Source organism: Triticum dicoccoides, chromosome 6B (genome assembly GCF_002162155.2).
Source record: "Triticum dicoccoides isolate Atlit2015 ecotype Zavitan chromosome 6B, WEW_v2.0, whole genome shotgun sequence".
In the NCBI taxonomy this organism is placed as follows: Eukaryota; Viridiplantae; Streptophyta; class Magnoliopsida; order Poales; family Poaceae; genus Triticum; species Triticum dicoccoides.
Window position 1 is genome coordinate 688,763,168 of NC_041391.1, and position 23,673 is coordinate 688,786,840.

General features: G+C 41.2%; 1 pseudogene; it reads left to right on the forward strand.

The window, feature by feature from the left end:
• Window positions 1-1,492: 1,492 nt before the first annotated feature.
• LOC119321511 overlaps window positions 1,493-23,673 on the forward strand; it is a 30,851-nt pseudogene continuing 8,670 nt past the window's right edge.

Consider the following 23,673-nt stretch of genomic DNA (forward strand, 5'->3'; position numbering starts at 1 on the left):
AAAACAATGCACGGGCAGGCGGGGCGGTTTTTCCACCATAGTAACTTTTTGTCTATTGTGCTTCCCCATGACCCGCGTTGAATGCGTGACGTGGGGGTCGTGTGTGACATGGGGGGCATGCGCGGAGCGGTCGCTGCAGGCCTGCGTCATGTCGTAATTAATGGTAAAGAGGCGGCCTGTGTGTTCCCCATAAAAAGGAATAACCGCGGGCGCGCGGCTCATTTAGCCTCTGCTCTTCCTCTAACCTTGGCATCGCCGCCCTCGTCTTCTTCTTCCTCAAGCCCCTGTTCGCCACCGCCGCTCCCCCCACTGCCCTTAGCCCCTTGCTCCCTCCCCAACCGCCATGGCGCCTAAATCTGGCAAAGGACATGAAGGAGAAGGAGATGCCGGAGAGCGAGGCGGCGGTGCGGCGGGCGCAATCTGCCTACTTCGTCCCGTTGTCGGTCGATGCCTTCGAGCTCAGGGACTATTTCAAGCCCCTGTGGGGGGCGGCGACGGTGGTGCATCCCGCCACACGCGCCCTCCCTACAGATTGCGACAGGGCGGCCAGGAACGGTACCCATTCCTTGTCGACTTCTTCTACTGTGGGCTCTGCCCCCCCCCCTTCTGATTTCTTCAATGATATCATGCGCACTTTCTGCTTCAACCTGCTGGACCTCACGCCGAACGCGGTGGCATACTTGGCGTGTTTTTCCCACCTCTGCGAGGGTTTTACCGGAGTAGTGCCAAGCACGGCGCTTTTCCGCCATTATTTCTCCCCCCGCGTCCAGCCTGGGGGCGCCCTTTCTGGAACCGTCGCCTGGATCCCGAGGGCCCAGGAAAGGGGCGCGTACCCAGATGGCGCCACGAAGGAGAGGTGGGAAGAATGGCGGGGCCGATGGTGCTGGATCGTGGAGGAGGACCCGCCGGAGTTCTGCCGGAGAGTTCATCGGGAGCCGCTGCCCCGCGGTGCAGACTGGAGCGACCTCGACCCCAACGACAAGAAATTCTCGATTGCCACCACCAGGATCCGCCGCCTCACCGAGGCCAGGCTCACCCTAGAGATGATCGCGGCGGATTTCTTCCGCCGCTGAATTGCTCCACTGCACAAGAAGGGGAGGCCGGCCTGGGACTTTAGGAACGCGGCCGACATCATGAGGCTCCGCACCGGCCTGCAGAACAACCTCACGGTGCTAGGTCACTCTTGGTACTGCCGAAGGCTCTTCCAGCCCGACATGTTCGCCGATGGCAAGATGGAGAGGACCGGCAGGGCGGCGAAGTCCGGCAAGGCCGTCAAAGGGCCCCTGTTCGGGTTGCCACTGGGTGTGGTCCCACTGAGCAACAACACCCGGCAGGCTGAAATCCTTGCCATGATGCTAGCCTTCAACGTGCACGGTCTTGACCGAAACTGGGTCGAGCCCCCGGCACAGCAGGTGTAGAACTTCTTTGACAACCTTGTCGAAGAACTTGCTCACGATGAGCAAGTGCTCATCCAGGACACCACCAGGAGGGGATGAACTACATCGCCTACAGAGAGGCGGAGGCGGAGCTCGCCAGGATGGTCGGCGACGCTGGTGGGGTGGAGAACGAGGTCGCCGCGGCTGCAGAGGAAAAAGAACTCGCCCAGTGGGTGGAGGCCTCCCAAGGGGCTGGTGGCGGCCTCCTAATGCAGTAAAAGAGAGCAGAGCAAGAGAGTGGTTTTGTATCAGAATGAACAAGGGGGTTTTGCTTGCCTGACACTTCTGAAGATAGTATAGTTCTTCATCGGTGTCATCGATCACGTCGTCGGAACCACGTCTATCGAGAGGGGACAAATACCGACAACAGAGAAGGAAACACAATCAATACAATGCATAATATTATGCATGATCATGACCTGACAATATGCTATGGATTGAGCTAATGGAACTAGCAACGGGTTAAATGAAGTTGGTTTGAATCCAAGATTCAAATTCAAACTCCATATGTGGATATTCAAATGTCATTTATTTGACTTGTTCTAAACAGTAGTAATAAGTTGTTCTAACTTGCATGAAACCAGTACAGATGGATAGATTGAATTTTTCTGATCATTTTTCATATATAAATTATTTCATTTGGAGTTATGGTTGAATTTCTATGATTTTTAGAAGTTTATACTATTTTTTGTAATTTCTTGGATTATTTTTAATCCCGAAAATGATTTACTGCGTTAGCCTGACGTCAGTGTGACATCAGCAGGTCAATGGTGGTCAAAGCTGACGTTTGGGACCCACATGCCATTGGCTCACTATTAACTGGGGATTAATCCTGTGTTGACTGGGGTTTGACCCACAGCGGGACCCATTGTCAGTGACTGTGGTGGGGTGATTAGCTCCTAGTTAAGTGCTACATCATCCAGAACGGCGGTTAGCCGTCGACGACCAAATCTCACGGCGGTGGCTCGCCGGCATTGCTCGGGATGGCGCTACAGAGCACCATTTCATGCGCGGTTTGCGGCTATGGAGAGCTGGCGGTGTGAAGCATGTGGTGGTGGCCGCGTGGTGCGCTGGGGCGGCCTGGGGCTGCATTCAACATGCTGGCGTGCTCAACTTCGAGCTGCTGTGGCTCTAGCCACGTCGGCGATGAGGCACGGCGGCGGCGAGCTTCGGTCGTGGTGGTCAGCGGGCTAGTGCAATAAAACGACGGCGAGGAGAGAGGGGCTCGGTAGAGGAGCTCACGGCGAGGTCGATGAGAAGCTCAGCATGCTCGGGGACACTCGGGGGTCGGCGAATCAAGCAACAGCGTTTGTCTGAGCAGGTGAGGAAGATGGCGATGGTGACGACGCTGCGGGGCATCCGCGGGCGCGTTCTTTGGCTTGGAGCTTCACGGCATCGAGGCGGAGCTAGACGTCACAGCCACGGGCAAGGGGACAGTGGTGGGCATGGTGCTTTGTGGCGGCAGACACCGGCTGGTTTCGGCGGTCGTGAGAGAGAGATAGCATAGGAGAGGATGGCCACAGGAGAGAGTGAGAGAGGTCCAGGGGGTGCGTGGCGACGCGGGAGAGATCCAGGGTGACGGGGATGCTGGCAGGCAGGGTGGAGGTGGCCGAGGCATGTGCCGGCGCGCTGCAGCCACGCGCTCTGCCTACTGGCCTGGGGAGGAAGACGACAGGGAGCCCAGGTGGGCTGGGCTAGCCACTTGGGCCGCCAGGTGGCTGGACAGGTGAGTTGGCGTAGGTTAGTCTCTCTCTCTCTTTTATTTCTATTTTCTATTTTTTCTGCAACTTTGTGGATTTATTAAAAATACTAAGTCAATCCTAAAAATCATGAAACTGCCCATGACCACTGTTGGGAATATACCCTACAGAAAAAATTTCAGTCTATGATTATTTGGGCATTTCAAATATTTTATAGCATTTAAATGCCCAAATGCAAATACTATATGATTTAATTCAGCGGCCCTCTATTGTCCTAGAATAGTGTGCACCATTTTTGTCAGAGGTTCTGGACCAAGGCAAAGATGATGAACATTTTAGAAGGGCATTTTGGGTTCATTGAAAATGATTTTAGTAAACCCTAGTTGGTTTAAGGGGGTGCTGGGGGCTCTGTCATCCCCATTTCAGGTTTAAGAGAAATTTAAACATGATGCAACACAAGACTAGCTAACCAAGAGCAGACCATAACTAGGGATGTGACACTCTGCATGTTGCCTCGCATCTCCACCGTTCGTCGTCATTGACAGATTTTGGTAGCGTCCACACCGTTTCTTGGTGGCACCCCAATTCGCACCCACTATCCCTATTGCCTGCTTCATCCTGGCTCCACCGACGGTGCTCATAGTCCCTAGGCCGGACCGTGCTCCCAAGGTTGTCCAGCAAGGTCCCATGACACCGATTCCTCGGCGACGTTGTCCAGCAAGATCCCCCTATCGCCTTTTCAGTTTAAAAAAACAAACAAAATGATAAAAACTTCAAAAATTAAAATCCTTTGAGATGTAGTTATGTTACTACATCTAATAGTTAGGGAAATTTAAAAACATAAATTTCGACATGTTTTGCAAAACAAGTGTTATGAAAAAGTTAAACTATAACTTTTGCACACGATGTCGAAAAAAACGTATAATATATCAAAATGGTCATCACGAAAAGCCGGTTCCGATTTCGACCGCCGTAGGCCGTTTTGCAAATTTTAGAATTCTCAAATTCTGAAAGGAAAAAAAAGTTATCCTCAAATTTAAGTTTTTTTGAATTTTGGTCAAACTATGGTCAAACTACTTATTCAAGAAATATTAGTGTTAATAAATAATTATTGTTATTTAGAATAATAGTTTCAAACTCAAACGGTGAAACATGTGACTTCATGCTGAAGCTAAACTACTAAGGGTTAATAGGATTGACAACTTACTATTATCAGGAAAACAACAAGTGCAGACTTGGAAACTAGGGGGGATAGAACTCGAAAGTTAAGTGTACTCAGGCTGGAGTAGTGTGAGGATGGGTGACCGGGTGGGAAGTTAGACGATTTGGAATGAGTGCTCCACACATGAGCATTGATGAGGGCTGATTAGAGTTTAAATTGTCAAATAATTTTGAAAATTGAAAAAAAATCGATTTTTTTAAAAAATAAATCAGGCTCGTGCCACGTGGTGTGCCTTTGGTCCCGGGCCGTGTTGAACCGGAACTAAAGGGGGGGGACCTTTAGTCCCCACCCTTTAGTGCCGGTTGCAGAACCGAGACTAATGGTCCTTACAAACCGGAATTAAAGCCTGTCTGCACTAGTGGGTGGAGATGCCACCAAGAAGGCCGACTGTCGGCCAATGGACAAGTTCACCTTAGCTCTGAAAGTCGTTGTAGGTAATTTCATAAAGAAAATTTCACCTTAGCTTTGCAAACTGGAGACACCGATCGATGGATGCGACATATTCCACTTATCTAGTTCACCTTAGATTTGCAACATAAAGTTCTTTTTCTATGGATGATGCTTGGATATCTAAACTAATCATGTACTCTCTCCATTCCTAAATATTAGTCTTTTTAGAGATTTTAAATGGACTACCATATATGGATGTATATATACATATTTAAGAGTGTAGATTCACTCATTTTGCTCCGTATGTAGTCACTTGTTGAAATATCTAGAAAGAAAAATATTTAGGAACAGAGGGAGTGGTATGCATTGTGTTGGGGTGTTCTTGTTGGTGTCCATGTGCCGCAAAAGAGAAAACTCGTCGAGGCAAAGCAGATCATCTTTGAGCACAACAGAGGTGTCATCCTATAGTAGCAGATGCGTTCCTACAGTGGCATTGTCGGGGTAGGTGACGACGGTCTCAAGATATTCTCGAAAGAGGAGCTCAAGAAGGCGACAAACAACTTCTCCGCCGATCAGATACTTGGTCACGGTGGCCACGACATTGTCTATAGAGGTGTTCTGGAGAACAAAACCATAGTGGCCATCAAGAAGTCCAAGATGATGGAGGTGATCGAGACCAAGGAGTTTGCGAGGGAGCTGCTCATCCTCTCCCAGATAAACCACCGGAACCTCGTCAAGATGCATGGCTGCTGCCTCGAGGTGTAGGTGCCCATTCTTGTCTACGAGTACATATCTAACGACACTCTCTACCTCTAGTCCATGGTGGCGAGGGCCTCGACACCTGTCTTCAAATAGCAGCAGAGTCTACCGAGGCGTTGTCTTATATGCACTCGTCGGCCACACCCCCAATCCTCACATCGATGTCAAGATGGAAAACTTCCTACTCAATCGTAGCCTTACCACCATAGTCTCTGACTTTGGGGCATCGAAGCTAGAACCAAGTGATGAGGATGACATGCCAACATTGGTGTAAGGCACATGCGGGTACCTAGACCCAGAGTACCTCATGACATGCCAACTGACTGACAAGAGTGACGTGTATAGCTTTGATGTCGTTCTATTGGGCCTTCTGATAGGAAAGAAGGTGATCTGCTTCGATGGGCCAGAGTAGGACAAGAGCCCACCTGATGAATAAGGGTGGTATGTATAGCGTTGGCATCATTGTGCTTGATACGTCCATTTTGCATCATGATTTTATATCGATATTTATTGCATTATGGGCTGTTATTACACGTTATGTCACAATACTTATGCCTATTCTCTCTTATTTTACAAGGTTTACATGAAGAGGGAGAATGCCGGCAGCCGAAATTCTGGGCTGGAAAAGGAGCAAATATTAGGGACCTATTCTGCATAGCTCCATAGTCTTGAAACTCCACGAAAGTCATTTTTGGAATTAATAAAAAATACTGGCGAAAGAATCAGCGTCAGGGGGCCCACACCCTATCCACGAGGGTGGGGGGCGCGCCCCCTAGGGCACGCCCCCTGCCTCATGGCCCCCCTGGCAGCCTTCTGGTGGCCATCTTTTGCTATAGGAAGTCTTTTACCATGGAAAAAAAAATCATAAGGAAGCTTACGGGACGAAACTCCACCGCCACGAGGCAGAACCTTGGCGGAACCAATCTAGGGCTCTGGCGGACCTGTTCTGCCGGGGAAACATCCTTCTGGGAGGGGGAAACCATCACCATCGACATCACCATCGGTCCTTTCATTGGGAGGGGGTCAATCTTCATCAACATATTCACCAGCACCATCTCCTCTCAAACCCTAGTTCATCTCTTGTATCTGATCTTTGTCTCAAAACCTCAGATTGGTACCTGTGGGTCACTAGTAGTGTTGATTACTCCTTGTAGTTGATGCTAGTTGGTTTATTTTGTGGAAGATCATATGTTCAGATCCTATATGCATATTAATACCCCTCTGATTATGAACATGAATATGATTCGTGAGTAGTTACGTTTGTTCCTGAGGACATGGGAGAAGTCTTGCTATAAGTAGTCATGTGAATTTGGTATTCGTTCGATATTTTGATGAGATGTATGTTGTCTCTCCTATAGTGGTGGTATGTGAACATCGACTACATGACAGTTCACCATTTTTTGGGCCTAGAGGAAGGCATTGGGAACTAATAAGTAGATGATGGTTTGCTAGAGTGACAAAAACTTAAACCCTAGTTTATGTGTTGCTTCGTAAGGGGCTGATTTGGATCATTATGCTTCATGCTATGGTTAGGTTTACCTTAATACTTCTTTTGTAGTTGTGGATGCTTGCCATAGGGGTTAATCATAAGTGGGATGCTTGTCCAATAAAGGGCACTACCCAAGCACCGGTCCACCCACATACCAAATTATCAAAGTAACGAACATGAATCATATGAGCGTGATAAAAACTAGCTTGTCGATAATTCCCACATGTCCTCAGGAGTGCTTTTCTCTATATAAGAACTTGTCTAGGCTTGTCCTTTGCTACAAAAAGGATTGGGCCATCTTGCTGCACTTTATTTACTTTCATTGCTTGTTGCCCATTACAAATTACCTTATCACAAAACTAGCTGTTACCGATAATTTCAGTGCTTGCAGAGAATACCTTACCGAAAACCTCTTGTCATTTCCTTCTTCTCCTTGTTGGGTTCGACACTCATACTTATCAAAAGGACTACGATAGATCCCCTACACTTGTGGGTCATCAAGACTCTTTTCTGGCGCCGTTGCCGGGGAGCATAGCGCTTTTGGTGAGTGGAACTTGGTAAGGAAAAATTATATAGTGTGCTGAAATTTACTGTCACTTGTTACTATGGAAACTAATCCTTTGAGGGGCTTGTTCGGGGTATCTTCACCCTGGCCAGTAGATCAAAGAGTTGCTCCTCAACCTACTGAACTTACTGAAAATGTTTACTTTGAAACACCTTCAGGTATGATAGAGAAACTGCTAGCTAATCCTTTTACAGGAGATGGAACATTGCATCCCGATTTGCTCCTAATTTATGTGGATGAAGTTTGTGGATTATTTAAGCTTGCAGGTATGCCCAATGATGTTATGAAGAAGAAGGTCTTCCCTTTATCTTTGAAGGGAGAGGCATTGACATGGTTTAGGCTATGTGATGATATGGGATCATGGAACTACAAACGATTGAAATTGGAACTTCATCAGAATTTTTATCCTATGCATCTTGTTCATCGTGATCATAATTATATATATAATTTTTGGCCTCGCGAAGGAGAAAGAATCGCTCAAGATTGGGGGAGGCTTAAGTCAATGTTATATTCATGCCCCAATCATGAGCTCTCAAGAGAAATGATTAATTCAAAAAATTTATGCTCAGCTTTCTCTCAACAATCGCTCCATGCTCGATACTTCTTGTGCTTGGTCTTTTATGATGAAGACTATTGAATTCAAATGGGGTTTATTGGAAAGAATTAAACGCAACTCTGAATATGGGGATCTCGATGAAGGTAAGGAGTTAGGTATGACACCTAAGTTTAATTGTGTTAAATATTTTATGGATAGCAATGTCTTCCGTGAATTTAGCACTAAATATGGACTTTACTCTGAGATAGTAGCTTCTTTCTGTGAATCGTTTGCTACTCATGTTAACCTCCCTAAGGAGAAGTGGTTTAAATATAATCCTCCCACTGAAGTAAAGATAGTTGCACCTATTAAAGTTGAAGAAAAGACTATCACTTATAATGATCCTATTATTCCTACTACTTATATTGAGAAACCACCTTTCCCTGTTGGGATAAATGATCATGCTAAAGCTTCAACTATGGTTCATAAGAGTAATACTAAAACACCTTCACCATGTGAGAAAATTAAAGTTGAGCCTAGAATTGCTATGGTTAAAGATCTATTGGCTGATAATATTGATGGACATGTTATTTACTTCTGTGATGAAGCTGCTAGAATTGCTAGACCTGATGCTAAAAATAAACAGAGACCTGTTGTAGGCATGCCTACTATTTCTGTTAAAATAGGAGATCATTGTTATCATGGCTTATGTGATATGGGTTCTAGTGCTAGTGCAATACCTCATTCCTTGTATACAGAAATTATGCATGATATTGCACCTACTAAGATAGAAGAAATAGATGCCACAATTAAGCTTGCCAATAGAGATACTATTTCACCAGTTGGGATTATTAGATATGTTGAAGTCTTGTGTGGGAAAGTTAAATATTCTGCTGATTTTCTTGTTCTTGGTTCCCCACAAGATAGCTTTTGTCCTATTATATTTGGTAGACCCTTCTTGAATACTATTAATGCTAAGATAGATGGCGAAAAAGATATTGTTACGATTGGTTTCGATGATATGTCTCATGAGTTTAATTTTGCTAAATTTTGTAGACAACCCCATAATAAAGAATTGCCAAGTAAGGATGAAATTATTGGTCTTGGTTCTATTGCCGTGCCTCCTAATGATCCTTTAGAATAATATTTGCTAGACCATGAAAATGATATGTTCATGAATAAAAGAAGGGAAATAGATGAATTATTCTTTAAACATGGACCTATTTTGAAACACAGCTTGCCTCTTGAAAATTTAGGGGATCCCCCTCCACCCAAGGGTGATCCCGTGTTTGAGCTTAAACCATTACCTGATACTCTTAAATATGCTTATCTTGATGAAAAGAAGATATATCTTGTTATTATTAGTGCTAACCTTTCAGAGTAGGAAGAGGAGAGATTATTGAAAACTCTGAAGAATCACCGTGCTGCTATTGGATATACTCTTGATGATCTTAATGGCATTAGTCCCACTCTATGATATACTCTTGATGATCTTAAGAGCATTAGTCCCACTCTATGTCAACACAAAATAAAATTGGAGGAAGACGCCAAACCAGTTATTGATCACCAACAATGGTTAAATCCTAAGATGAAAGAAGTGGTAAGAAAGGAAATACTAAAGCTCCTAGAGGCAGGTATAATTTATCCCGTTGCTAATAGTCAGTGGGTAAGTCATGTCCATTGTGTCCCTAAGAAGGGAGGTATTACTGTCGTTCCTAATGATAAAGATGAATTGATCCCACAAAGAATTGTTACAGGTTATAGGATGGTAATTGGTTTCCGCAAATTAAATAAAGCCACTAAAAAGGATCATTACCCTTTACCTTTTATTGATCAAATGCTAGAAAGATTATCCAAACATACACATTTTTGCTTTCTACATGGTTACTCTGGTTTCTCTCAAATACCTGTATCAGCAGAGGATCAAGAAAAGACCACTTTTACTTGCCCTTTCGGGACTTTTGCTTATAGATGTATTTTGGTTTATGTAATGCACCTGCTACCTTTCAAAGAAGCATGATGGCTATATTGTCTGACTTTTGTGAAAACATTTGTGAGGTTTTCATGGATGATTTCTTCGTTTATGGATCTTCTTTCGATGATTGCTTGAGCAACCTTGATCAATTTTTGCAGAGATGCGAAGATACTAGTCTTGTCTTGAATTGGGAGAAGTGCCACTTTATGGTTAATGAACGCACTGTCTTGGGGCATAAAATTTCTGAAAGAGGTATTGAAGTTGATAAAGCTAAAGTTGATGCAATTGAAAAGATGTTGTGTCCCAAGGACATTAAAGGTATAAGAAGTTTTCTTGGTCATGCCGATTTTTATAGGAGGTTCATTAAGGACTTTTCTAAAATTTCTAGGCCTATGACTAATCTATTACAAAAAGATATTCCTTTTGTCTTTGATGATGATTGTGTAGAAGCATTTGAAATACTTAAGAAAGCTTTGATTTCTGTACCTATTGTTCAGCCACCTGATTGGAAATTACCTTTGAAATTATGTGTGATTCTAGTGATTATGTTGTAGGTGCTGTTCTACGACAAAGATTTGATAAGAAACTAAATGTTATTCAATATGCTAGTAAAACTCTAGACAGTGCTCAGAGAAATTATGCTACTACTGAAAAAGAATTTTTAGCAGTTGTATTTGCTTGTGATAAGTTCAGACCTTATATTGTTGATTCTAAAGCAACTATTCACACTGATCATGTTGCTATTAAATATCTTATGGAAAAGAAAGATGCTAAACCTAGACTTATTAGATGGGTTCTCTTGCTACAAGAATTTGGTTTACATATTATTGATAGAAAGGGAGCTGAGAACCCCGTTGTAGACAACTTGTCTAGGTTAGAGAATGTTCTTGATGACCCACTACCTATTGATGATAGCTTCCCTAATGAACAATTAGATGTCATAAATGCTTCTCGTACTGCTCCACTTTATGCTGATTATGCTAATTACATTGTTGCTAAATTCATATCACCTAGTTTCACATACCAGCAAAAGAAAAAGTTTCTCTATGATTTAAGACATTACTTCTGGGATGACCCACACCTTTATAAAGAAGGAGTAGATGGTGTTATTAGACGTTGTGTACTTGAGCTTGAACATGAATAGATCCTACGCAAGTGTCACTCCGAGGCATATGGAGGACACCACGCTGGAGATAGAACTGCACATAAGGTATTGCAATCTGGTTTTTATTGGCCTACTCTCTTCAAGGATGCCCGTAAGTTTGTCTTGTCTTGTGATGAATGTCGAAGAATTTGTAATATTAGTAGACGTCAAGACATGCCTATGAACTATTCTCTTGTTATTGAACCATTTGATGTTTGGGGCTTTGATTATATGGGGCCATTTCCTTCCTCTAATGGGTATACTGATACGTCTCCAACGTATCTATAATTTTTGATTGTTCCATGCTATTATATTACCTGTTTTGGATGTTTATGGGATTTACTATACACTTTTATATCATTTTTGGGACTAACCTATTGACTTAGAGCCCAGTGCCAGTTTCTGTTTTTTCCTTGTTTTTTAGTTTTACAGAAAAGGAATACCAAATGGAGTCCAATTGACGTGCCAATTTTTGACGAATTTTTATGGACCAAAAGAAGCCTATGGAGTGCAAGAGTTGGGCCAGAAGAGTCCCAGGCTACCCACGAGGGTGGGGGCGCCCCCCCTAGGGTGCGCCCCCTGCCTCAAGGACAACCCGGAGACCCCCCTGAAGTGAGACCTACGCCAAAAATTCCTATAAATACTGAAACCTCCAGAAAAGAACCTAGATCGGGAGTTCCGCTGCTGCAAGCCTCTATAGCCACCAAAAACCTCTCGGGACCCTGTTCCGGCACCGTGCTAGAGGGGGGATCCATCACCGGTGGCCATCTTCATCATCCCGGCACTCTCCATGATGAGGAGGGAGCAGTTCACCCTCGGGGCTGAGGGTATGTACTAGTAGCTATGTGTTTGATCTCTCTCTCTCTCTCTCTCTCTCTCTCTCTCTCGTGTTCTTGATTTGGCATGATCTTGATGTATCACGAGCTTTGCTATTGTAGTTGGATCTTATGATGTTTCTCCCCCTCTACTCTCTTATAATGGATTGAGTTTTCCCTTTGAAGTTATCTTATCGGATTGAGTCTTTAAGGATTTGAGAACACTTGATGTATGTCTTGCATGTGCTTATCCGTGGTGACAATGGGATATTCACGTGATCTACTTGATGTACGTTTCGGTGATCAACTTGCGGGTTTAGTGACCTTGTGAACTTATGCATAGGGGTTGGCACACGTTTTCGTCTTGACTCTCCGGTAGAAACTTTGGGGCACTCTTTGAAGTACTTTGTGTTGGTTGAATAGATGAATCTGAGATTGTGTGATGCATATCGTATAATCATGCCCACAGATACTTGAGGTGACATTGGAGTATCTAGGTGACATTAGGGTTTTGGTTGATTTGTGTCTTAAGGTGTTATTCTAGTAGGAACTCTATGATAGATCGAACGGAAAGAATAGCTTCGTGTTATTTTACTACGGACTCTTGAATAGATCGATCAGAAAGGATAACTTTGAGGTTGTTTCGTATCCTACAATAATCTCTTTGTTTGTTCTCCTCTATTAGTGACTTTGGAGTGACTCTTTGTTGCATGTTGAGGGATAGTTATATGATCCAATTATGTTATTATTTTTGAGAGAACTTGCACTAGTGAAAGTATGAACCTTAGGCCTTGTTTCCTACCATTGCAATACCATTTAAGCTCACTTTTATTGCTTGCTACCTTGCTGTTTTTGTAATTTCATATTAAAAGTACTCATATCTATCATCCATATTGCACTTGTATCACCATCTCTTCGCCGAACTAGTGCACCTATACAATTTACCATTGTATTGGGTGTGTTGGGGACACAAGAGACTCTTTGTTATTTGGTTGCAGGGTTGTTTGAGAGAGACCATCTTCATCCTATGCCTCCCATGGATTGATAAACCTTAGGTCATTCACTTGAGGGAAATTTCTACTATCCTACAAACCTCTGCACTTGGAGGCCCAACAACGTCTACAGGGAGAAGGTTGCATAGTAGACATCAAGCTCTTTTCTGGCGCTGTTGCCGGGGAGGTGAGTGCTTGAAGGTATATCTTTAGATCTTGCAATTGAATCTTTTTGTTTCTTGTTTTATCCCTAGTTTATTCTATAAAAGAAAACTACAAAAAAATGGAATTAAGGTTGCCACATATGCTTCATCTTTTTAATGTCTTTCGTGAAAATGATGGGATGGAAAATTATGGTCAAGTGCTAGAAGAAGAATTACATAGAATGATTGGCATAAAATATGTGAATGATGAGCATGATTGCAATGTTGTTAGTATGAATTCTTCGAATACCCATGATGCTACTGATATGCAAAGCCACAAGCTTGGGGAAGCTATGTTTCATAAAGATGATATTTTTTGTCCCCCAAGTTTTGATGAGCAAATTTATTATGATGAAAGCATGCCTACTATTTATGATTAGTATCGTGATGACTTGTATGCTATTAAGAATAATGATAACAAGGAAACTTGTCATGATGATTTTAGTTTTCAATTGGATTATGCCTCACATGATAATTATTTTGTTGAGTTTGCTCCCACTACTATTCATGAGAAGAAATTTGCTTATGTGGAGAGTAGTAAAATTTCCATGCAAGTAGATCATGAAAAGAATGCTATAGGTGCTGGTTATATTGTTGAATTAATTCATGATGCTACTGAAAATTATTATAAGGGAGGAACATATGCTTGTAGGAATTGCAATAATATCAACTTTCCTCTTATGTGCTTAAAATTTTAAAGTTATGCTTGTTTTTCCTTCCTATGCTAGTTGATTATTGTTCCCATAAGTTTTTTTCTCACAAAATCCCTATGCATAGGAAGTGGGTTAGACTTAAATGTGCTAGTCATATTCTTCATGATGCTCTCTTTGTGTTTCAATTCTTATCTTTTATATGAGCATCATTGAAATCATCATGCCTAGCTAGGGGCGTTAAACGATAGCGCTTGTTGGGAGGCAACCCAACTTTATTTTTTTTTCTTTACTTTTTGCTCCTGTTTAGTAATAAATAATTCATCTAGCCTCTGGTTAGATGTGTTTTTATGTTTTAATTAGTGTTTGTGCCAAGTAGAGGCTTTGGGAAGACTTGGGTGAAGTCTATATGATCTTGCTGTAAAAAACAGAAACTTTGCGCTCATGAGATTAGATGACATTTTTTACTGGAGAGTGCATTTAGGTTGATTCTTTTTGCAGATGATTAATAGACAAATTTCGCAGGTCCTCCAATTTATTTCAGAATTTTTGGAGTTCCGGAAGTATACGTTTGATACAGATTACTACAGACTGTTCTGTTTTTGACAGATTCTGTTTTCATTGTGTTGTTTGCTTATTTTGATGAATCTATGAGTAGTATCGGAGGGTATGAACCATACAGAAGCTGGAATACTGTAGGTTTAACACCAATATAAATAAATAATGAGTTCATTACAGTACCAAAGTGGTGATTTATTTTCTTATACTAACGGAGCTCACGAGTTTTCTATTAAGTTTTGTGTTGTGAAGTTTTCAAGTTTTGGGTAAAGATTCGATGGACTATGGAATAAGGAGTGGCGAGAGACTAAGCTTGGGGATGCCCCGGAAGGCATCCCCTCTTTCGTCTTCGTTCATCGGTAACCTTACTTGGAGCTATATTTTTATTCACCACATGATATGTGTTTTGCTTGGAGCATCATTTTCTTTTGTTACTATTTGCTTGCTGTTATTTAGAATAATGTTTTGCATCTATATTTTCAATAAAAATGTCAAGGATAGCCTTTACCATGCTTATTTTGCAAGTATACATGTTGCTGTTTCAAAACAGAAAGTTTACCGCTGTTGCAAAAATCCCCTAGAAAAGTCAGAGAATGATATAATATTGAAACTTTTTGCATATTGAGCTCTGATAAATCGTCTACAGTGTAGTATTTTCTCATAATTGTTGGAGTTAGGGAAGTATGATGAATCTTGCATTCTTTATAGACAATACTGTTTTGGCAGATTGCTGTTATGTTTGTATTTTTTGCATATGTTTGCTTGTTTAATGATTCTATTTGAGGATAGGAGTATTAAATATGCAGAGACATTTAGTATGCTATGTTGAATAATAATTTTAGTGATTTGATCCAGGAGAGAATGATAAGGTTTTGCATTGGTTTATACTAACTTATCTCACGAGTTCTTGTTGAGTTTAGTGTGGATGAAGTTTTTGAGATTTAGGAAAACCGTGATATGAGAAGAATTAAGGAGACACAATACTCAAGTTTGGGGATGCTCAAGGCACCCCAAGATAATATTCTAAGAAGTCTCAAGCACCTAAGCTTGGGGATGCCCTGGTAGGCATCCCACCTTTCTTCTTCAACAATTATTGGTTAGAATCGGTTGAACCTAAGTTTTTGCTTCTTCACATGATGTGTGCTATCCTTGAAATGTCATTTTGTTTTGTTTTGCTTGCTTTTTGAATAAAATACCAAGATCTGAAATTCTTAAATGTTAGGGAGTCTTCACATAGTTGCATAATTATTAGAATACTCTATGTGCTTCACTTATATCTTTTGGAGTAGTTTGTGGTTTGCTCTAGTGCTTTACTTATATCTTTTAGAGCACGGCGGTGGTTTATTTTGTAGAAATTATTGATCTCTCGTGCTTCACTTATATTATTTTGAGAGTCTTTTAGAACAGCATGGTATTTGCTTTGGTTATAAATTTGATCCTAATATGATGGGCATCCAAGTTGGGTATAATAAAAACTATCATAGAGAGTGCATTGAATACTATGAGAAGTTTGATACTTGATATTTGTTTTGAGATATGAGTATGGTGATATTAGAGTCATGCTAGTTGAGTAGTTGTGAATTTGTGGAATACTTGTGTTGAAGTTTGTGATTCCCGTAGCATGCACGTATGGCGAACCGTTATGTGATGAAGTGGGAGCATGATTTATTTATTGATTGTCTTCCTTATGAGTGGCGGTCGGGGACAAGCGATGGTCTTTTCCTACCAATCTATCCCCCTAGGAGCATGTGTGTAGTACTTCGTTTCGATGAATAATAGATTTTTGCAATAAGTATATGAGTTCTTTATGACTAATGTTGAGTCCATAGATTATACGCACTCTCACCCTTCCACCATTGCTAACCTCTCTTGTGCCGTGCAACTTTCGCCGGTACCATACACCCACCATATAGCTTCCTCAAAACAGCCACCATACCTACCTATTATGGCATTTCCGTAGCCATTCCGAGATATATTGCCATGCAAATTTCCACCGTTCCGTTTATTATGACACGCTCCATCATTGTCATATTGGTTTTGCATGATCATGTAGTTGACATCGTATTTGTGGAAAAGCCACCTTGATAATTCTTTCATACATGTCACTCTTGATTCATTGCATATCCCGGTACACCGCCCGAGGCATCCACATAGGGTCATATCTTGTTCTAAGTATTGAGTTGTAATTCTTGAGTTGTAAGTAAATAAAAGTGTGATGATCTTCATTATTAGAGCATTGTCCCAAGTGAAGAAAGGATGATGGAGACTATGATTCCCCCACAAGTCGGGATGAGACTCCGGAATTTATGAAAAATAAAAGAGGCCAAAGAAGCCCAAATAAAGAAAAAAAGAGGCCAAAGAAGCCCACCAAAATAAAAAAATGAGAGAAAATGAGAGAAGGGACAATGTTACTATCCTATTTCCACACTTGTGAGTCTCCTATGTTGTCACTTTCATATACTAGTGCGTATTTTACATTATATAACTTGGCTTGTATATTCCAATGATGGGCTTCCTCAAAATGCCCTAGGTATTCTTGAGCAAGCAAGTTGGATGCACACCCACTTAGTTTCTTTTGTTGAGCTTTCATACACTTATAGCTCTAGTGCATTCGTCGCATGGCAATCCCTACTCACTCACATTGATATCTATTAATGGGCATCTCCATAGCCCGTTGATATGCCTAGTTGATGTGAGACTATCTTCTCCTTTTTGTCTCCCCCCACAACCACCATCCTATTCCACATATAGTGCTATGTCCATGGCTCACGCTCATGTATTGCGTGAAAGTTGAAAAAGTTTGAGAACATAAAAAATATGAAACAGTTGCTTGGCTTGTCATCGGGGTTGTGCATGATTTAAATACTTTATGTGATGAAGATAGAGCATAGCTAGACTATATGATTTTGTAGGGATAGCTTTCTTTAGCCATGTTATTTTGAGAAGACATGATTGCTTTGTTAGTATGCTTGAAGTATTATTGTTTTCATGTCAATATGAACTTTTATCTTGAATCATTTGGATCTGAACATTCATGCCACAATAAAGAAAATTACATTGAGAAATATGTTAGGTAGCATTCCACATCAAAAAATTCTGTTTTTATCATTTGCCAACTCGAGGACGAGCAGGAATTAAGCTTGGGGATGATTGATACATCTCCAACGTATCTATAATTTTTTATTGTTCCATGCTATTATATTACCTGTTTTGGATGTTTATGGGCTTTAATATACATTTTTATATCATTTTTGGGACTAACCTATTAACTTAGAGCCCAGTGCCAGTTTCTGTTTTTTTCCTTGTTTTTGAGTTTTACAGAAAAGGAATACCAAACGGAGTCCAATTGACGTGCCAATTTTTGACGAATTTTTATGGACCAAAAGAAGCCCCTGAGTGCAAGAGTTGGGCCAGAAGAGTCCCGGGCTGCCCACGAGGGTGGGGGCGCACCCCTGCCTCGTTGACAGCCCGGAGACCCCCCTGACGTGAGACCTACGCCAAAAAATCCTATACTGAAACCTCCAGAAAAGAACCTAGATCGGGAGTTTCGCCGCCGCAAGCCTCTGTAGCCACCAAAAAAACCTCTCAGGACCCTGTTCCGGCATCCTGCCGGAGGGGGGATCCATCACCAGTGGCATCTTCATCATCCCGGCGCTCTCCATGACGGGGAGGGAGTAGTTCACCCTCGGGGCTGAGGGTATGTACTAGTAGCTATGTGTTTGATCTCTCTCTCTCTCTCTCTCTCTCTCTCTCTCTCTCTCTCTCGTGTTCTTGATTTGGCACGATCTTGATGTATCGTGAGCTTTGCTATTATAGTTGGATCTTATGATGTTTCTCCCCTTCTACTCTCTTGTAATAGATTGAGTTTTCCCTTCGAAGTTATCTTATCGGATTGAGTCTTTAATGATTTGAGAATACTTGATGTATGTCTTGCATGTGCTTATCTGTGGTGACAATGTGATATTCACGTGATCTACTTGATGTACGTTTTGGTGATCAACTTGCGGGTTCAGTGACCTTGTGAACTTATGCATAGGGGTTGGCACACGTTTTTGTCTTGACTCTCCGGTAGAAACTTTGGGGCACTCTTTGAAGTACTTTGTGTTGGTTGAATAGATGAATCTGAGATTGTGTGATGCATATTGTATATTCATGCCCACGGATACTTGAGGTGACATTGGAGTATCTAGGTGACATTAGGGTTTTGGTTGATTTGTGTCTTAAGGTGTTATTCTAGTACGAACTCTATGATAGATCGAACGGAAAGAATAGCTTCGTGTTATTTTATGACGGACCCTTGAATAGATCGACCAGAAAGGATAACTTTGAGGTGGTTCATACCCTACAATAATCTCTTCGTTTGTTCTCCGCTATCAGTGACTTTGGAGTGACTCTTTGTTGCATGTTGAGGGATAGTTATATGATCCAATTATGTTATTATTGTTGAGAGAACTTGCACTAGTGAAAGTATGAACCTTAGGCCTTGTTTCCTACCATTGCAATACCAATTACGCTCACTTTTATCGCTTGCTACGTTGCTGTTTTTATAATTTCAGATTACAAATACTCATATCTATCATCCACATTGCACTTGTATCACCATCTCTTCGCCGAACTAGTGCACCTATACAATTTACCATTGTATTGGGTGTGTTGGGGACACAAGAGACTCTTTGTTATTTGGTTGCAGGGTTGTTTGAGAGAGACCATCTTCATCCTACGCCTCCCACGGATTGATAAACCTTAGGTCATCCACTTGAGGGAAATTTGCTACTGTCCTACAAACCTCTGCACTTGGAGGCCCAACAACATCTACAAGGAGAAGGTTGCGTAGTAGACATCATATACACATATTTTAGTTGCTGTTGATTAGGTTCATAAGTGGGTAGAAGCTATTCCAACTAGTAGTGCTGATCATAACAACTCTATTAAGATCATTGTTGAGGAAATCATTAACTAGTAGCTGCTCGGATGGTTGGCGAGTAGGGGATTAATTGGCTAATCGGCAAGTTAATCGACCATTTAATCAATTAATCAAATGATTTCTCAGTTTATCGGCTACTCGGTCACCCTACGAGTAGGGATTAATCGTCAAGTTAACTGGTTAATCGGAAGAATTCTTGAACAGGGATTAAGATGCTTAAAGAAGTTATTTTTCCAAGGTTTGGAGTCCCTAGATACCTAATGACTGATGGTGGTTGATACGTCTCCAACGTATATATAATTTTTGATTGTTCCATGCTATTATATTACCTGTTTTGGATGTTTATGGGCTTTACTTTACACTTTTATATCATTTTTGGGACTAACCTACTAACCGGAGGCCCATCCCGAATTGCTGTTTTTTTGCCTATTTCAGTGTTTCGCAGAAAAAGAATATCAAACAGAGTCCAAATGTGATGAAACCTTTGGGAGCGATCTTTTTGGAACAAATGCAAACCAGGGGACTTGGAGTGGATGTCACGCAACGAGCGAGGCGATCACGAGGGTGGCCTGCGCGCCCAGTAAGGGTGGGCGCGGCCCCTTGCCTCGTGGGCCCCTCGAGCGTCCACCGACCTACTTCTTCCTTCTATATATATATATATATATATATATATATATATATATATATATATATATATATATATATATATATATATATATATATATATATATATATATCTACGTACCCTGAAACCATCTAGGAGCACCACGAAAACCTAATTCCACCGCCGCAACCTTCTGTATCCACGAGATCCCATCTTGGAGCCTTCGCTGGCGCTCCGCCGGAGGGGGAATCGACCATGGAGGGCCTCTCCATCACCACCAAGGCCTCTTCGATGAGTTGTGAGTTGTTTACCATAGACCTTTGAGTCCATAGCTGTTAGCTAGATGACTTCTTCTCTCTCTTTGAATCTCAATACAAAGTTCTCCTTCCTCTTCTTGGAGATCTATTCAATGTAACTCCTTTTTGCGGTGTGTTTGTTGAGATCCGATGAATTGTGGGTTTATGATCAAGTTTATCTATGAGAAATGTTTGAATCTCCTCTGAATTCTTTTATGTATAATTGGTTATCTTTGCAATTCTCTTCGAATTATTAGTTTGGTTTGGCCTACTAGATTGATCTTTCTTCCCATGGGAGAAGTGCTTAGCTTTGGGTTCACTCTTGCGGTGTCCTTTCACAGTGACAGCAGGGGAAGCAAGGCACGTATTGTATTGTTGCCATCAAGGGTAAAAAGATGGGGTTTATATCATATTGCATGAGTTTATCCCTCTACATCATGTCATCTTGCTTAATGCGTTACTCTGTTCTTATGAACTTAATACTCTAGATGCAGGCAGGAGTCGGTCAATGTGTGGAGTAATAGTAGTAGATGCAGAATCGTTTCGGTCTATTTGTTGCGGACGTGATGCCTATATACATGATCATGCCTAGATATTCTCATAACTATGCATTTTTCTATCAATTGCTCGACAGTAATTTGTTCACCCACCGTAATAATTATGCTATCTTGAGAAAAGCCACTAGTGAAACCTATGGCCCCCGGGTCTATCTTTTATCATATAAGTTTTCCATCTACTTTTATTTGCATCTTTTACTTTCCAATCTATATCATAAAAATACCAAAAAATATTTATCTTATCATATTATCTCTATCAGATCTCACTTTCGCAAGTTCCCGGGAAGGGATTGACAACCCCTTTATCGAGTTGGTTGCGAGGTTCCTGTTTGTTTGTGTAGGTGCGTGGGACTTTTAAGGAGCCTCCTACTGGATTGATACCTTGGTTCTCAAAACTGAGGGTAATACTTACGCTACTTTGCTGCATCACCCTTTCCTCTTCAAGGGAAAAACCAACGCATGCTCAAGAGGTAGCAAGAAGGATTTCTGTCGCCGTTGCCGGGGAGGTCTTCGCTCAAGTCAAGACATACCAAGTACCCATCACAAACTCATCTCCCTCGCATTACATTATTTGCCATTTGCCTCTCGTTTTTCTCTCCCCCACTTCACCCTTGCTGTTTTGTTCGCGATTCTTCCGTTCGATCTTATGTTTGCTTGTGTCTCCATGTGCCTTCTATGTTCTTGCATATTTGCTTGCTGAAAATCTATTGATATGGATCCACTTAAAGTGTTCTACTTGGATCTTCTTTGATCCTTATGCTCTCGTGCTGAAACCCCAACTAGCCCAGTTGATGGGAAATCTTTAGATGAGCATGCTCATTTTGTGCGTCATCATTTATCTAAAAAGGGGAAGCTCTTATGGTATCACATAAATAGTTTGCTATGCTATGCTTGGAATCTTTGTGAAATTTATGATTTTACTTGTTGCTCTAAGAACCCTAAAAAACACCTTCCCTGCCTATGTGAGTTTAATGATAATGAAACCTTATATTCTTATGCAAAGGGTGTTTATAGTTATATGATATCGAACAAATTGAAGAATTTGTTGTTTTTAAGGGTGCTCATGAAGTTGCTTCTTTGATTGAAAAGTGTCATATTACTCTCTACAAATCTGAAAATTCCGACATACTTAAATATTGCTATGAAAACTTTGCTCATAATGCCTATGTTAAGGAATTTATTGAGAGAATGACCGTTTCTTTGGAAGAAAATAATGATATGCATGAATCTATAGATAATTATGATTCCGATGATTTGATTGAAATATCCCTCGATAAACATGATGCTTGCTATTCTTGTGGCCATGATGCCAATATTTATGAAGATGAATTTGCTATAGTTCCTTATGTTAAACATGAGATCGTTGCTATTGCACCCATACTTGATAGTTCCTTCGATGAAAAGCATGATTGCAATGATGTTATTATAAATTCTCTTGATGTCAATTGTGCTAACAATATGCAAAACCCTAAGCTTGGGGATGCTAGTTTTGCTATGTCTACTACTTGTTGCAACGATCATGATTGGGGTTATTCTTCTTATGCTCTTGAAAATTTATTTAAGCCCCATGATGAATATGATATTGATAATAATGTTTGCAATAATATTGAAAGTGGGTTTGGAAGAGTATCAACTTTAGATCCCACATATTTGCAGAATGTTCAATCTTATGATTTTTTTTTATAAAAGTGGGTTTGGAGAGGTCATGAATTTACTTAGTATTGATCCCACTATTTTGGAAGAGTGTCAACTTCGTATGCATGTGGATCATGTTGAGAATATGGTTTGTGATAGATATATTGTTGAATTTGTTTATGATCCTACATGTAATTATTATGAGAAAGGGAAATATGGTCATAGAAGTTTTCATGTTATTAAAAATCCTCTCTTCATGTTGAGATTGCTATTGTTTGTTTCCGCTTCCTTGCATATGCTAGTTTTTGCTTGCTATGATCATTTGTTTTCCTATAATATGCCTATGCATAGGAAGTATGTTACACTTAGATGTGTTTGCCACGTGTTTTATGATGCTCTCTTTGTGCTGCAATTCTTGTCTTTCATGTGAGCATCATTGAAATCTCAATGCCTAGCTAAAAATTCTTTAAAGAAAAGCGCTTGTTGGGAGGCAACCCAATTTTATTTTTGTTCCTTGCTTTTTGTTCCTATTTAGTAATAAATATATCATCTAGCTTCTGATTAGATGTGTTTTTATGTTTTAATTACTGTTTGTGCCAAGTAGAACCTATAGGATAACCTCGGGTGAAAGTTAATTTGATTCTGCTGAAAAACAGAAACTTTGCATGCACGAGAAAAAATTCAATAACAAAGGAACGTGATTTTGCGTTGATTCTTTTTGCTGTATATCAATAGACAAATTTCCTAGTAATTCCTATTTTGGTAGGATATTTGGAGTTCCCGAAGTATTCGAAAGTTACAGATTTCTATAGATTGTTCTGTTTTTGACAGATTCTGTTTTTCGTGTGTTGTTTGCTTATTTTGATGCATCTATGGCTAACATCGGGGGGTATGAACCATAGATAAGTTGGAATACAGTAGGTTTAACACCAATATAATTAAATAATGAGTTCATTACAGTACCTTATGTGGTGGTTTTTCTTTCTTGCACTAATGGAGCTTATGAGATTTCCTGTTGAGTTTTGTGTTGTGAAGTTTTCAAGTTTTGGGTAAAGATTTGATGGACTACGGAATAAGGAGTGGCAAAAGCCTCAACTTGGGGATGCCCATGGCAGCCCAAGATATTCAAGGACAACCAAAAGCCTAAGATTGGGGATGCCCCGGAAGGCATCCCCTCTTTCGTCTTTGTCTATCAGTAACTTTACTTGGAGCTATATTTTTATT